At 44.4% G+C, this 16,521-nt stretch overlaps 1 protein-coding gene across 1 annotated transcript in view; it reads left to right on the top strand.

The window, feature by feature from the left end:
• Window positions 1-16,521, top strand: part of LOC311110742 (cadherin-related family member 1a-like) — a gene marked incomplete at both ends in the record, with an annotated part of 205,737 nt that overhangs the window by 36,718 nt on the left and 152,498 nt on the right. The window lies entirely within an intron of this gene.

Here is a 16,521-nt window from a genome sequence, read left to right as displayed (position 1 = left end):
ACCAACCTCCAACCTCAGCCTGAGTCTATTATCCTGCTGCAGAAGGCCACTTCACAGCTATGTGTTAGGGACCAAGTTGCCAGGGAACAGAGTCCGTTGACCCAGTCAGCCAATCAGTGACCTAGCCTGGGGTTGGAGACCCCAGGCTGCCCCTGAACTCTTCAGTTGTTTCCAGGAGGGCAGGTTGAGACAACCTCTATAAACTCCTGTCCTCCACCTCAACTTACATCTGGACCCTTTCCACATGGACAATCCTTCTTGTGGACACCCTGACTGGTGTTTAGTGTGTCTTTGACCATGTAAGTGTACTCACTGCCGTTTAGGGTTAATTTGCTGTTTATTTAATCCGCATAGATGTTATGTCAATAAATGGTATTTAAATCAATCAAATGTATTTATAAAGCCCTTTTTACATCACCAGATGTCACAAAGTGCTTATACAGAAACTCAGCACGGTGGCTAGGAAAAACTCTCTAGAAAGGCAGGAACCTGCAACAGGTGAGAGAGAGAGAGAGAGAGAGAGAGAGAGAGAGAGAGAGAGAGAGAGAGAGAGAGAGAGAGAGAGAGAGAGAGAGAGAGAGAGAGAGAGAGAGAGAGAGAGAGAGAGAGAGAGAGAGAGAGAGAGAGAGAGAGAGAGAGAGAGAGAGAGAGAGAGAGAGAGAGGAGAGAGAGAGAGAGAGAGAGAGAGAGAGAGAGAGAGAGACCCAATTTTGATAAACTCCCTTATCTACTTGGTGAAAAACCACGGTGTGCCATCACAGCTGCAAGATTTGTGACCTGTTGCCACAAGAAAAGGGCAACCAGTGAAGAACAAACACCATTGTAAATACAACCCATATTTATGTTTATTTATTTTCCCATTTGTACTTTAACTATTTGCACATTGTTACAACACTGTATATATACATAATATGACATTTGAAATGTCTTTATTATTTTGAAACTTCTGAGTGTAATGTTTACTGTTAATATTTATTGTTTATTTCACTTTTGTTTACTATCTACTTCACTTGCTTTGGCAATGTTAACACACGTTTCCCATGCCAATAAAGCCCTTAAATTGAAATTGAAATTGAATTGAGAGAGAGAGAGAGAGAGAACTTAAGTTCACCAGATAAGACAGGAGAATTACCCCCGGCACATAGACTACTGCAGCATAGACTTCTGAAGACTGAGACAGGGGGGTCGAGGGACACTGTGGCCCCGTCCGACAATACCCCCAGACAAGGCCAATCAGGCAGGGATATCAACGGACCACCCACTTACTACCATGAGACAAGGCTGAGTTTAGAAGATCTCCCCCACCGCACGAGCCAGGGGGTGGGGCAAAACCAGACAGGAAAATCAGTGACTCAATACACTCAAGTCGAGTATAGCGAAAAAATCCTGGCATGACGTGATGCACCCCTCCTTGGGACGGCATGGGAGAGCACTAGTAGAGCCAGTGACTCAGCTCCCGTAATAATTTTTTTTTTGGGGGGGGGGGGGGGTGGGTTGGAGTAAAGGGGGGGGTAGAAGGATTACTTTATCCTATCCCAGGTATTTCTTAAAGAGGTGGGGTTTCAAATGTCTCCGGAAGGTGGTGAGTGACTCCGCTGTCCTGGCGTTGTGAGGGAGCTTGTTCCACCATTGGGGTGCCAGAGCAGCGAACAGTTTTGACTGGGCTGAGCGGGAACTATGCTTCCGCAGAGGTAGGGGAGCCAGCAGGCCAGAGGTGGATGAACGCAGTGCCCTCGTTTGGGTGTAGGGACTGACCAGAGCCTGAAGGTACGGAGGTGCCGTTCCCCTCACAGCTCCGTAGGCAAGCACCATGGTCTTGTAGCAGATGCGAGCTTCAACTGGAAGCCAGTGGAGTGTGCGGAGGAGCGGGGTGACGTGAGAGAACTTGGGAAGGTTGAACACCAGACGGGCTGCGGCATTCTGGATGAGTTGTAGGGGTTTAATGGCACAGGCAGGGAGCCCAGCCAACAGCGAGTTGCAGTAATCCAGACGGGAGATGACAAGTGCCTGGATTAGGACTTGTGCCGCTTCCTGTGTAAGGCAGGGTCGTACTCTCCGAATGTTGTAGAGCATGAACCTACAGGATCGGGTCACCGCCTTGATGTTAGCGGAGAACGACAGGGTGTTGTCCAGGGTCACGCCAAGGCTCTTCGCACTCTGGGAGGAGGACACAATGGAGTTGTCAACCGTGATGGCGAGATCATGGAACGGGCAGTCCTTCCCCGGGAGGAAGAGCAGCTCCGTCTTGCCGAGGTTCAGCTTGAGGTGGTGATCCGTCATCCATACTGATATGTCTGCCAGACATGCAGAGATGCAATTCGCCACCTGGTTATCAGAAGGGGGAAAGGAGAAGATTAGTTGTGTGTCGTCAGCGTAGCAATGATAGGAGAGGCCATGTGAGGATATGACAGAGCCAAGTGACTTGGTGTATAGCGAGAATAGGAGAGGGCCTAGAACTGAGCCCTGGGGGACACCAGTGGTGAGAGCACGTGGTGCGGAGACAGATTCTCGCCACGCCACTTGGTAGGAGCGACCGGTCAGGTAGGACGCAATCCAAGAGTGAGCCGCGCCGGAGATGCCCAGCTCGGAGAGGGTGGAGAGGAGGATCTGATGGTTCACAGTATCAAAGGCAGCAGACAGGTCTAGAAGGACAAGAGCAGAGGAGAGAGAGTTAGCTTTAGCAGTGCGGAGAGCCTCTGTGACACAGAGAAGAGCAGTCTCAGTTGAATGACCAGTCTTGAAACCTGACTGGTTTGGATCAAGAAGGTCATTCTGAGAGAGATAGCAAGAGAGTTGGCTAAAGACGGCACGCTCAATAGTTTTGGAGAGAAAAGAAAGAAGGGATACTGGTCTGTAGTTGTCGACATCAGAGGGATCGAGTTTTGGTTTTTTGAGAAGGGGTGCAACTCTCGCTCTCTTGAAGACGGAAGGGACATAGCCAGCGGTCAAGGATGAGTTGATCAGCGAGGTGAGGTAAGGGAGAAGGTCACCGGAGATGGTCTGGAGAAGAGAGGAGGGGATAGGGTCAAGCGGGCAGGTTGTTGGGCGGCCTGCCGTCACAAGTCGCAAGATTTTATCGGAGAGAGAGGGGAGAAAGAAGTCAAAGCATAGGGTAGGGCAGTGTGAGCAGGACCAGCAGTGTCATTTGACTTAACAAACGAGGATCGGATGTCGTCAACCTTCTTTTCAAAATGGTTGACGAAGTCATCCACAGAGAGGGAGGAGGGAGGGGGGGGGGGATTCAGCAGGGAGGAGAATGTGGCAAAGAGCTTCCTAGGGTTAGAGGCGGATGCTTGGAATTTAGAGCGGTAGAAAGTGGCCTTAGCAGCAGAAACAGGAAGAAAATGTAGAGAGGAGGGAGTGAAAAGATGCCAGGTCTGCAGGGAGTTCTTCCATTTCCGCTCAGCTGCCCGGAGCTCTGTTCTGTGAGCTCGCAATGAGTCATCAAACCACGAAGCTGGAGGGGAGGACCGAGCCGGCCGGGGGGATAGGGGACATAGAGAGTCAAAGGATGCAGAAAGGGAGGAGAGGAGGGTTGAGGAGGCAGAATCAGGAGATTGGAGGGAGAAGGATTGAGCAGAGGGAAGAGATGATAGGATGGAAGAGGAGAGAGTAGCGGGAGAGAGAGAGCGAAGGTTGCGACGGCGCATTACCATCTGTGTAGGGGCAGAGTGAGTAGTGTTGGAGGAGAGGGAGAGAGAAAAGGATACAAAGTAGTGGTCGGAGACTTGGAGGGGAGTTGCAGTGAGATTAGTAGAAGAACAGCATCTAGTAAAGATGAGGTCAAGCATATTGCCTGCCTTGTGAGTAGGGGGGGATGGTGAGAGGGTGAGGTCAAAAGAGGAGAGGAGTGGAAAGAAGGAGGCAGAGAGAAATGAGTCAAATGTAGACGTAGGGAGGTTGAAATCCCCCAGAACTGTGAGGGGTGAGCCATCCTCAGGAAAGGAAGTTATCAAGGCGTCAAGCTCATTGATGAACTCTCCAAGGGAACCTGGAGGGCGATAGATGACAAGGATATTAAGCTTAAATGGGCTAGTGACTGTGACAGCATGGAATTCAAATGAGGAGATAGACAGGTGGGTCAGGGGAAAAATTGAGAATGTCCACTTGGGAGAGATGAGGATTCCTGTGCCACCACCCCGCTGACCAGATGCTCTCGGGATATGCGAGAACACATGGTCAGACGAGGAGAGAGCAGCAGGAGTAGCAGTGTTTTCAGTGGTAATCCATGTTTCCGTCAGCGCCAAGAAGTCGAGGGACTGGAGGGTAGCATAGGCTGGGATGTAGTCTGCCTTGTTGGCAGCAGAACGGCAGTTCCAGAGGCTGCCTGAGACCTGGAACTCCACATGGGTCGTGCGTGCAGGGACCACCAGGTTAGAGAAGCAGCAGCCACGCGGTGTGAGGCGTTTGTGTAGCCTGTGCGGAGAGGAGAGAACAGGGATAGGCAGAGGCATAGTTGACAGGCTGCAGCAGATGGCTACAATAATGCAGAGGAGATCGGAATAAAATGAACTAAACATCTGGGAAAGAAGAGAGCCACAACTCCCAAATATAAGTCTCCCAACTTCCACCTCAGAAACTATAATTGTTGTAAACTAAAGCGGTTCAATGTTTTCTAGGAATAGACTAACCTAGTTTATTCAGCTAGCTAACTAGGTGCAGTATTATTCCGTGAAAAACGTCCGGGCACCTCGTCATAACACATGGCACGAACACACAGAGAGAGCCAAACTAACGTTAGCTAGTCACCCATGTCCCGAATTCCTTGAGCGACTCGGGCTATCAATATGTAAAAAAAAAAAAACACAAGTGTAGGTTATGACTTACCCCTAGCAGCTACTATTAGCTAGCCAAGTGCAAAGCTAGCCACTGAATTGACTCAGCCAGTTCGCGTCTGTTCGCTCAGTCGTTCCAGCTATTGTTTACAAGTAGCTATCCAGGTTGCAACAAGCTTGCTAATTTTCAAGCACAGTAGCCACTTGCTACCTAACGTTAACGGTTCAGACAATGAGGTTAGAAAACAGCTGAATGGTAGGCAATTATTGTATGTGATTATTGTAGGCAGCCAGCTGGCGTAATTACAGGCACTCTCAGGCGTGAAACAACTATACCGTTGCTAATAACTAGTTAGTTAGCTAGCTAGAATAGTTAGCAAACTAGCTAGCCATTGCTTTCAGACAAAGAAGAACCTCTCCTTTCACGGCACGAATACACAGAGAGAGCCAAACTAACGTTAACTAGTCACCCATGTCCCGAATTCCTTGAGCGACTCGGGCTATCAATATGTAAAAAAAAAAAAACACAAGTGTAGGTTATGACTTACCCCTAGCAGCTACTGTTAGCTAGCCAAGTGCAAAGCTAGCCACTGAATTGACTCAGCCAGTTTGCGTCTGTTCGCTCGGTCGTTCCAGCTATTGTTTACAAGTAGCTATCCAGGTTGCAACAAGCTTGCTAATTTTCAAGCACAGTAGCCACTTGGTACCTAACGTTAACGGTTCAGACAATGAGGTTAGAAAACAGCTGAATGGTAGGCAATTATTGTATGTGATTATTGTAGGCAGCCAGCTGGCGTAATTACAGGCACTCTCAGGCGTGAAACAACTATACCGTTGCTAATAACTAGTTAGTTAGCTAGCTAGAATAGTTAGCAAACTAGCTAGCCATTGCTTTCAGACAAAGAAGAACCTCTCCTTTCACGGCACGAATACACAGAGAGAGCCAAACTAACGTTAACTAGTCACCCATGTCCCGAATTCCTTGAGCGACTCGGGCTATCAATATGTAAAAAAAAAAATACACAAGTGTAGGTTATGACTTACCCCTAGCAGCTACTGTTAGCTAGCCAAGTGCAAAGCTAGCCACTGAATTGACTCAGCCAGTTCGCGTCTGTTCGCTCGGTCGTTCCAGCTATTGTTTACAAGTAGCTATCCAGGTTGCAACAAGCTTGCTAATTTTCAAGCACAGTAGCCACTTGCTACCTAACGTTAACGGTTCAGACAATGAGGTTAGAACACAGCTGAATGGTAGGTTAATTATTGTAGGCAGCCAGCTGGCGTAATTATAGGCACTCTCAGGCGTGAAACAACTAAACCGTTGCTAATAGCTACTCGCCAGCTAGTCCAGGTGGTGAGTTAGCTAGCTAGCTAGCTTCGTGCTACACCCGGCACCGCCGAATACAATACTTAACCTACAATAATTACATACAATAACTACCTACAACAACCCACGATACCTACCTACAATACCTAACTACAATCAAAATACATAGTTTTAAGCCTTACTCGACAAAGCCAAAGCTATGTATAAAGCCAAGCTTACCCGACGACCTCCTCCTCCTCCTGCTGCCTCCGAGCCAAGCCACACTCAATCATAGGACCTACTGAAGAGATGAGTCATCAGTAAAGACTTAAAGGTCGAGACCGAGTTTTCGTCTCTCACATGGATAGGCAGACCATGCCATAAACATTTAGCTCTATAGGAGAAAGCCCTGCCTCCAGCTGTTTGCTCAGAAATTCTAGGGACAATAAGGAGCCCTGCGTCTTGTGACCGTAGCGTACATGTACAGTACAGTATGTACGGCAGAACCAAATTGGAAAGATAGGTAGGAGCAAGTCCATGTAACCCTTTGTAGGTTAGCAGTAAAACCTTGAAATCAGCCCTAGCCTTTTGGGGGGTTCTAGTCAAGATCCTAGCAGCCGTATTGAGCACTAACTGAAGTTTATTTAGTGCTTTATATGGGTAGCTGGAGAGTAGAGCATTGCAGTAGTCAGATCTAGAAGTGACAAAAACATGGATTTTTCTGCATCATTTTTATTTATTTATTTATTTTTATTTCACCTTTATTTAACCAGGTAGGCCAGTTGAGAACAAGTTCTCATTTACAACTGCGACCTGGCCAAGATAAAGCAAAGCAGTGCGATAAAAACAACAACAACACAGAGTTAAACATGGGATAAACAAAACATACAGTCAATAACACAATATAAAATCTATATACAGTGTGTGCAAATGTAGTAAGTTATGGAGGTAAGGCAATAAATAGGCCATAGTGCAAAATAATTACAATATAGTATTAACACTGGAGTGATAGATGTGCAGAAGATGATGTGCAAAAAGAGATACTGGGGTGCAAATGAGCAAAAATAAATAACAATATGGGGATGAGGTAGTTGGGTGGGCTAATTACAGATGGGCTGTGTACAGGTGCAGTGATCAGTAAGCTGCTCTGAAAACTGATGCTTAAAGTTAGTGAGGGCGATAAGAGTCTCCAGCTTCAGAGATTTTTGCAGTTCGTTCCAGTCATTGGCAGCAGAGAACTGGAAGGAATGGCGGCCAAAGGAGGTGTTGGCTTTGGGGATGACCAGTGAGATATACCTGCTGGAGCGCATACTACGGGTGGGTGTTGCTATGGTGACCAATGAGCTAAGATAAGGCAGGGATTTGCCTAGAAGTGATTTATAGATGACCTGGAGCCAGTGGGTTTGGCGACGAATATGTAGTGAGGGCCAGCCAATGAGAGTGTACAGGTCACAATGGTGGGTAGTATATGGGGCTTTGGTGACAAAACGGATGGCACTGTGATAGACTACATCCAATGTGCTGAGTAGAGTGTTGGAGGCTATTTTGTAAATGACATCGCCAAAGTCAAGGATCGGTAGGATAGTCAGTTTTACGAGGGCATGTTTGGCAGCATGAGTGAAGGAGGCTGTGTTGCGAAATAGGAAGCCGATTCTAGATTTAACTTTGGATTGGAGATGCTTAATGTGAGTCTGGAAGGAGAGTTTACGGTCTAACCAGACACCTAGGTATTTGTAGTTGTCCACATATTCTAAGTCAGACCCGCCGAGAGTAGTGATTCTACGGAAGGACTGTTGTACGGCATTAAAGCTCGTTTGGAGGTTTGTTAACACAGTGTCCAATGAAGGGCCAGATGTATACAAAATGGTGTCGTCTGCGTAGAGTTGGATCTGAGAGTCACCAGCAGCAAGAGCGACATCATTGATATACACAGAGAATAGAGTCGGCCCGAGATTTGAACCCTGTGGCACCCCCATTTTTGGACAAAAAGTTTCTGAAATGTTACAAAGATGGAAAAAATATAAAATATTTTTGACATGCTCGTAAAAAAATCAGTCAGGGTTGCCATGTCCACAGTTTTTCAGCAAAATTGTGCTACTTTGAAAACGATGTCACTGGTGAAAATGTATTGGTCATGCAGGTTTTTGGCCTTTTTCTAAATTGCACTGCGGCCGCTATGGCATTTCTCTCTTTAAAAAACAACAACATCTATTTCACTGTGACCTGCTGCTGCTGACTATCAGGTAGTGAGCAGGCTGTTACTGAGTGAGTGAGTTGTGGGGTTGGGGAGGGCCGGAGGGGTGTGTGTGTATTGAGAGAGTGCTGCAGCAGGCAGCTGTGTCACAGAGACAGAGGAGCATGCACGCACATAATGACAACTTTTTACCAGTTGTAGGTAGGCTATTTACACTGAACAAAAATATAAACACAACATGTAAAGTATTGGTCCCATGATTGATGAGCTGAAATAAAAGATCCCAGAACTGTTCCATATGCACAAAAAGCGTATTTCTCTCAAATGTTGTGCACAAATTTGTTTACATCCCTGTTAGTGAGAATTTCTCCTTTGCCAAGATAATCCATCCACCTGACAGATATGGCATATCAAGAAGCTGATTAAACAGCATGATAATTACACAGGTGCACCTTGTGCAGCGGACAATAAAAGTGCACTCTAAAATGTGCAGTTTTGTCACACAACACAATGCAACAGATGTCTTAAGTTTTGAGGGATTGTGCAATTGGCATGCTGACGGCAGGAACGTCCACCAGAGATATTGCCAGAGAATTGAATGTTCCTTTCTCTATCATAAGCCGCCTCTAACATTGCTTTAGAGAATTTGATAGTATGTCCAACCGGCCTCACAACCGCAGACCACGTGTATGGCGTCATGTGGCTGAGCAGTTTGCTGATGTCAACTTTGTGAACAGAGTGCCCCATGGTGGCGGTGGGGTTATGGTATGGGCAGGCATAAGCTACGAACAAGGAACACAATTGCATTTTATCGATGGCAATTTGAATGCACAGAAATACTGTGACGAGATTGTGAGGCCCATTTATTTTAAGGTATATGTGACAAACATATGCATATCTGTATTCCCAGTCATGTGAAATCCATAGATTAGGGACTAATGCATTTTCCCAAATTCTAAATAAAAATATTGTCATTTAGAGCATTTATTTGCAGAAAATTACAACAGGTCAAAATAACAATAAAGATGCAGTGTTGTCAGACCTCAAATAATGCAAAGAAAATAAGTTAATGTTCATTTTTAAACAACACAATAGTAATGTTTTAACTCAGGAAGAGTTCAGAAATTAATATTTGGTGGAATAACCCTGATTTTCAATCACAGCTTTCATGCGTCTTGGCATGCTCTCCACCAGTCTTTCACATTGATGTTGGGTGACTTTATGCCACTCCTGGTGCAAAAATTCAAGCAGCTCTGCTTTGTTCGATGGCTTGTGACCATCCATCTTCCTCTTGATCACATTCCAGAAGTTTTCAATGGGGTTCAGGTCTGGAGATTGGGCTGGCCATGACAGGGTCTTGATCTGTTGGTCCTCCATCCACACCTTGATTGACCTGGCTGTGTGGCACGGCGCATTGTCCTGCTGGAAAAACCAATCCTCCGAGTTGCGGAACAATGTCAGAGCAAAAGGAAGCAAGTTTTCTTCCAGGAAAACCTTGTACGTGGCTTGATTCATGCGTCCTTCACAAAGACAAATCTGCCCAATTCCAGCCTTGCTGAAGCACCCCCCAGTGGGTGATAGACACTGTGGCTTGTAGGCCTCTCCAGGTCTCTGTCTAACCATTAGATGACCAGGTGTTGGGCAAAGCTGAAAATTGGACTCATCAGAGAAGATGACCTTACTCCAGTCCTCTACGGTCCAATCCTTATGGTCTTTTGCAAACCTCAGCCTGGCTCTTCTTTGCTTCCCATTGATGAAGGGCTTTTTTCTAGCTTTGCACGACTTCAGCCCTGCCCCTAGGAGCTGTTTCGAACCGTCCTCGCCGTGCACTTCACCCCAGCTGCCATTTGCCATTCTTTTTGTAGGTCACTTGATGTCATCCTACGGTTGTTGAGTGACATTCGAATGAGTTGGCGGTCATCCCGGTCAGTAGAGAGTCATTTTTTCGCCCTCTGCTGGTCTGTAGCTTTGATGTCCCCAATGTCTGCCGCTTGACCTTGTTCTTATGAACCGCCGTCTTTGACATTTTAAGGATGGAAGCAACCTGACGCTCACTGTATCCCTCTGCCAGTAAAGCCAGAATTGAACCCTTCTTTTCCTCACTCAAAACTATTTTGGCATGGTCAATAGTTATTTTTTTATTAATATTACTTTTGAGGTACTATTAGCACTGTTTTTGCCATCCAGCTGGTCCTATTGCAAGAGGATAGTGATGACCACAGCAGTGGTTTTTATACTTTTCCTAATTAAATAAGATTTGGTTCATGTGATCACCTAATCAGTACCTAATTCAGTAGAATGAGGTGTGCCTGTGTTGGAGTTCAACAGACACTGGATTGAATGGCTGTCATACATGTAGAGATGCTGATTTAAGAAAAATTTGCAGTGGTCTCTTAATATTTTCCATAGCTGTATACAGTGGAGAAAAAAGGTATTTAGTCAGCCACCAATTGTGCATGTTCTCCCACTTAAAAAGATGAGAGAGGCCTGTAATTTTCAACATAGGTACACGTCAACTATGACAGACAAAATTAGAAAAAAAAATCCAGAAAATCACATTGTAGGATTTGTTATGAATTTATTTGCAAATTATGGTGGAAAATAAGTATTTGGTCAATAACAAAAGTTTCTCAATACTTTGTTATATACCCTTTGTTGGAAATGACACAGGTCAAACCTTTTCTGTAAGTCTTCACAAGGTTTTCACACACTGTTGCTGGTATTTTGGCCCATTCCTCCATGCAGATCTCCTCTAGAGCAGTGATGTTTTGGGGCTGTCGCTGGGCAACACGGACTTTCAACTCCCTCCAAAGATTTTCTATGGGGTTGAGATCTGGAGACTGGCTAGGCCACTCCAGGACCTTGAAATGCTTCTTACGAAGCCACTCCTTCGTTGCCCGGGCGGTGTGTTTGGGATCATTGTCATGCTGAAAGACCCAGCCACGTTTAATCTTCAATGCCCTTGCTGATGGAAGGAGGTTTTCACTCAAAATCTCACGATACATGGCCCCATTCATTCTTTCCTTTACACGGATCAGTCGTCCTGGTCCCTTTGCAGAAAAACAGCCCCAAAGCATGATGTTTCCACCCCCATGCTTCACAGTAGGTATGGTGTTCTTTGGATGCTACTCAGCATTCTTTGTCCTCCAAACACGACGAGTTGAGTTTTTACCAAAAAGTTCTATTTTGGTTTCATCTGACCATATGACATTCTCCCAATCCTCTTCTGGATCATCCAAATGCACTCTAGCAAACTTCAGACGGGTTGGACATGTACTGGCTTAAGCAGAGGGACACGTCTGGCACTGCAGGATTTGAGTCCCTGGCGGCATAGTGTGTTACTGATGGTTGGCTTTGTTACTTTGGTCCCAGCTCTCTGCAGGTCATTCACTAGGTCCCCCCGTGTGGTTCTGGGATTTTTGCTCACCGTTCTTGTGATCATTTTGACCCCACGGGGTGAGATCTTGCGTGGAGCCCCAGATCGAGGGAGATTATCAGTGGTCTTGTATGTCTTCCATTTCCTAATAATTGCTCCCACAGTTGATTTCTTCAAACCAAGCTGCTTACCTATTGCAGATTCAGTCTTCCCAGCCTGGTGCAGGTCTACAATTTTGTTTCTGGTGTCCTTTGACAGCTCTTTGGTCTTGGCCATAGTGGAGTTTGGAGTGTGACTGTTTGAGGTTGTGGACAGGTGTCTTTTATACTGATAACAAGTTCAAACAGGTGCCATTAATACAGGTAACGAGTGGAGGACAGAGGAGCCTCTTAAAGAAGAAGTTACAGGTCTGTGAGAGCCAGAAATCTTGCTTGTTTGTAGGTGACCAAATACTTATTTTCCACCATAATTTGCAAATAAATTCATTACAAATCCTACAATGTGATTTTCTGGATTTTGTTTCCTCAATTTGTCTGTCATAGTTGACGTGTACCTATGATGAAAATTACAGGCCTCTCTCATCTTTTTAAGTGGGAGAACTTGCACAATTGGTGGCTGACTAAATACTTTTTTTCCCCACTGTATGTTATATATCGATAACAGTGACTTATTAAATAATTACCACTTATCAGTCTCATTCTGAACGTCGCATAATCCTTGAACCTGCAAGAACCCTAACCTTATTGATGAATCAGCAGTACACAAATTGGCTTAATTATTTATTTACTAACTAACTAAATAATAACACAGTAAAAACACACATTGGTTATTGATTGCTAACGTAATACAATGAAAACAGGCCCCTAGTTGACTGGACTAACAATAGCATGAATGCTTGGGTAGAAGGACAGTCAGAGTGGAAGTGAGAGACAGTGATTCAAACTGCCGTGGTTACTTTGGAAACTAAGCTCACGGAAATACAAATGCTTAAAACCCCACTAAACGCTCATTTGGATTAGAAATGCAACATGTATTTACGTGTAGCTGTCCTCGATAGTTGAGTTAATGATGTAGGACTCTGGTTTGCCCACCAGAGATCCCAATGTCCTTGGCAGAGTTTCTGGTCGTAGTAGTGGTTAGAATGGATACCTCAGATATACCAGCGGTTTTCGGAGAGAGATTGTCCTTCCCAACTCATGTCTTTAGTGCAAGTTCTCTAGACGACTATACATGCCAGCTGCAGAATGAAATGATAAGGTTTAGTGCATTGTCTGCTTCTTCACCTCGTGTAGAGGTTGAGAGTTTTAGAGTTTCTCCATTTTAAACGTGTGGACTGACATCTCACATTTTCTGGTCTTTCTGGTCTTGTAATGTGTAGCTTCAGCTTCACGCTTCTTGGTCTTGTAGAAATTTTGCAACCATTTGCAACATCCGGCTTATACCGTAGTATGCTTGGTCTTCCTTTGGTAATGGAGTTGTAGTTTGAAACCATTTTGTAACGTTTAGCTCACGCTTCACGTCTGCTGGTCTTGTAGAGTGTCAACCAGTTTAAGCCGTGGGCTTCCTGGTCTGAGGTGAATTTCGTAACAAGGCTTTTTATGCACTGGGGGTGAAAGGGGCATTCCATCATGTTTGTGCTCATCTGGGCGTGGCCTCTGACTGAGAACAAATCAATATTGAAAACAATCACATTGTTATCTTCACAAATGTATTATTATACTTAATCATTTGTTTTATACAACAATTAGATGCAAACCTCATAACTGGGAAGTGTACACCCCCAGAGATACAGTTATGTTGTTCCGTCTTTAATGACATCACAACATGGTGGCGCAGTGGTCTAAGGCACTGCATCGCAGTGCTAACTGTTCCACTAGAGATCCTGGTTTGAATCCAGGCTCTGTCGCAGCCGGCCGTGACCGGGAGACTCATGGGCGGTGCACAATTGGCCCAGTGTCGTCCAGGGTAGGGGAGGGAATGGCCGGCAGGGATTTAGCTCAGTTGATAGAGCATGGTGTTTGCAACGCCAGGGTTGTGGGTTCGATTCCCACGGGGGGCCAGTATAAAAAAAATATATATGTATTCACTAACTGTAAGTCGCTCTGGATAAGAGCGTCTGCTAAATGACAAAAAAAACAAAAACATTTCCCACTTTCTTTTAAGTAGGGATATTGTTTCATTATCCACTTTTGGATGTTGGAGTCTTGGCGGGAAGACTTCCTTTGTCTCACAGGGAAATTCCCTCTCCTAATACTGCATGGCACGGAAAATAACGTTTCTGCAAGGAATTTACGACCGGTCATAAAAATGACCCCCAGGAAAGGGGGTGCTCAAACTTTGCCTAGCCGGCATCTTTGATCCTCAGCCCATGAGGGCAAATCATGACAACTGTAACTCAGTAAAATCGTTGAAATTGTTGCATGTCGCATTTATATTTTTGTTCAGTATACATTGTCATTATGGAGACACCTATTTCCAACCCTTTTTTCATAAAACATATTAACCTGCTAGAACTGATATAAAGTGACAAAGCACTGGAAAATGACTTTAGGCGCACTAGAGCGCTTTAGATAAATTTGGTCAGAGATCGTTTAAAGTAAACTGCATTCTAATCTCACATTTTCTCGTGGACAACCGTATCAAGCGAAGGGTTTTACACTTGCTTACTTCTTGGGTCTGGAGCGCTGTGCGATTGGAAAGTTGGAAGTTGAAATGGAATGGAAGTTATCAAACTCCCTTCTGTACTTCTGTCATTGGAAAAAGTCCACAATGAAATCTGTTGGACATCAAGTAGGCTATTAATTTATATGCCATTGTAGGCTACTGTAGCCTACCTTTTGAGACAATAAATATGTTGAAATGACTATATTGCTGGAGTCATTGCAAATAAATTTGTGCCACTTGTGTAGCCTACCTGGAGCTGGCAAACATATTTAATAAATAGCCTATAACTTCAGTTTATTGTTGTTGTAGCCTTGTATTATTGTGCAGTTATTAATGGATATGTTTAGTTGTTTAAATTGGAAGTTATCAATTGTGATCATGGTCACAGCTCTATGGCAAATGTATCATTCTCCACATTTAATGTCAGTTTCATTGTGGACTTTTCCCTGAAATGAGATGTTGGCCTTTCAGGGGCTATAGGCTACCTGCATCTACTGTAGTTCAGCAAACCATGGCAAAGTTGAATTGCAATTATAAACCCAGATTTTAGTCAGTAGCCTATGCCTATTGAAATAACAAGTAAATCTCGCAAATAGGCCATTTATAACAGTTTGTAGTCTTAACATCTGGCACATAATAATGGCACAGTTGCCAGAAAATAGCCTTTAATGTGTTCTTGCACAGTGATTTTGAGATCCTCTGTCCAACTTTCATCACTCAAACTCTTCTGTCGGATTTATCTATAGTTATTCACATGCACAAATGGGATTTATTCACAATTATAAACTGGGTGGTTTGAGCACTGAATGCTGATTGGTTGAAAGCTATCAGATCGTGTACGAAGGGTATAAAAAAAGAAACATATTACTGATCCAATTACGTTGGTCACCAGTTTATAATAGCAATAAGGCACCTCATGGGTTTGTGCTGTAAGGCCAATACAGCCCTGCTAAGTGTCCTACCACACCTCCTAGGGCCTTATTGCTTAATCATAGCAGTCAAACAAGTAAAATTGACATCCATTGATGGAAAATGATCTGGTGAGTTTAATAGGGGTGAATTATCTTATCTCTTGAGACAATTATTATTTTGATGGAAAATAACATTTTGTTTCTTAGCCTACATCATTACAATATTCCTTCTTAAGTCACTCGATAACGTTATGGAAAAAGGGTTTATTGGATAAATGTAGCAACTTTCCTCTTGCTGGAAAATATAAAAAATGGGGCTAATTTTCAGGCCTTTTGGGCGGGTTGACAGGTCATTGGGCTAGAAATTTTGGATAGACCTGGCAACCCTGATCAGGGTCCAGAGTAACGCTGAGGTCCTTCACAGTTTTATTTGAGACGACTGTACAACCATCAAGATTAATTGTCAGATAAAACAGCAGATCTCTTTGGTTTTCTGGGACCTAGGACTAGCAACTCTGTTTTGTCCAAGTTTAAAAGTAAAACATTTGCCGCCATCCACTTCTTTATGTTTGAAACAGACTTCCAGGGTAGGCAATTTTGGGGCTTCACCATGTTTCATCGAATGGTACAGCTGTGTCGTCCACATAGCAGTGAAAGTTGACATTGTGTTTCCGAATGACATCACCAATATACAGTGGGGGAAAAAAGTATTTAGTCAGCCACCAATTGTGCAAGTTCTCCCACTTAAAAAGATGAGAGAGGCCTGTAATTTTCATCATAGGTACACGTCAACTATGACAGACAAATTGAGAATTTTTTTTCCAGAAAATCACATTGTAGGATTTTTTATTTATTTATTTGCAAATTATGGTGGAAAATAAGTGTTTGGTCACCTACAAACAAGCAAGATTTCCGGCTCTCACAGACCTGTAACTTCTTCTTTAAGAGGATCCTCTGTCCTCCACTCGTTACCTGTATTAATGGCACCTGTTTGAACTTGTTATCAGTATAAAAGACACCTGTCCACAACCTCAAACAGTCACACTCCAAACTCCACTATGGCCAAGACCAAAGAGCTGTCAAAGGACACCAGAAACAAAATTGTAGACCTGCACCAGGCTGGGAAGACTGAATCTGCAATAGGTAAGCAGCTTGGTTTGAAGAAATCAACTGTGGGAGCAATTATTAGGAAATGGAAGACATACAAGCCCACTGATAATCTCCCTGGATCTGGAGCTCCACGCAAGATCTCACCCCATGGGGTCAAAATGATCACAAGAACGATAAGCAAAAATCCC

Source organism: Coregonus lavaretus (assembly GCF_964263955.1).
Source record: "Coregonus lavaretus genome assembly, chromosome: 36".
Classification (NCBI taxonomy): domain Eukaryota; kingdom Metazoa; phylum Chordata; class Actinopteri; order Salmoniformes; family Salmonidae; genus Coregonus; species Coregonus lavaretus.
Note: the sequence above shows the minus strand (reverse complement) of the source record. Positions and strands in the feature narration are given on the sequence as shown.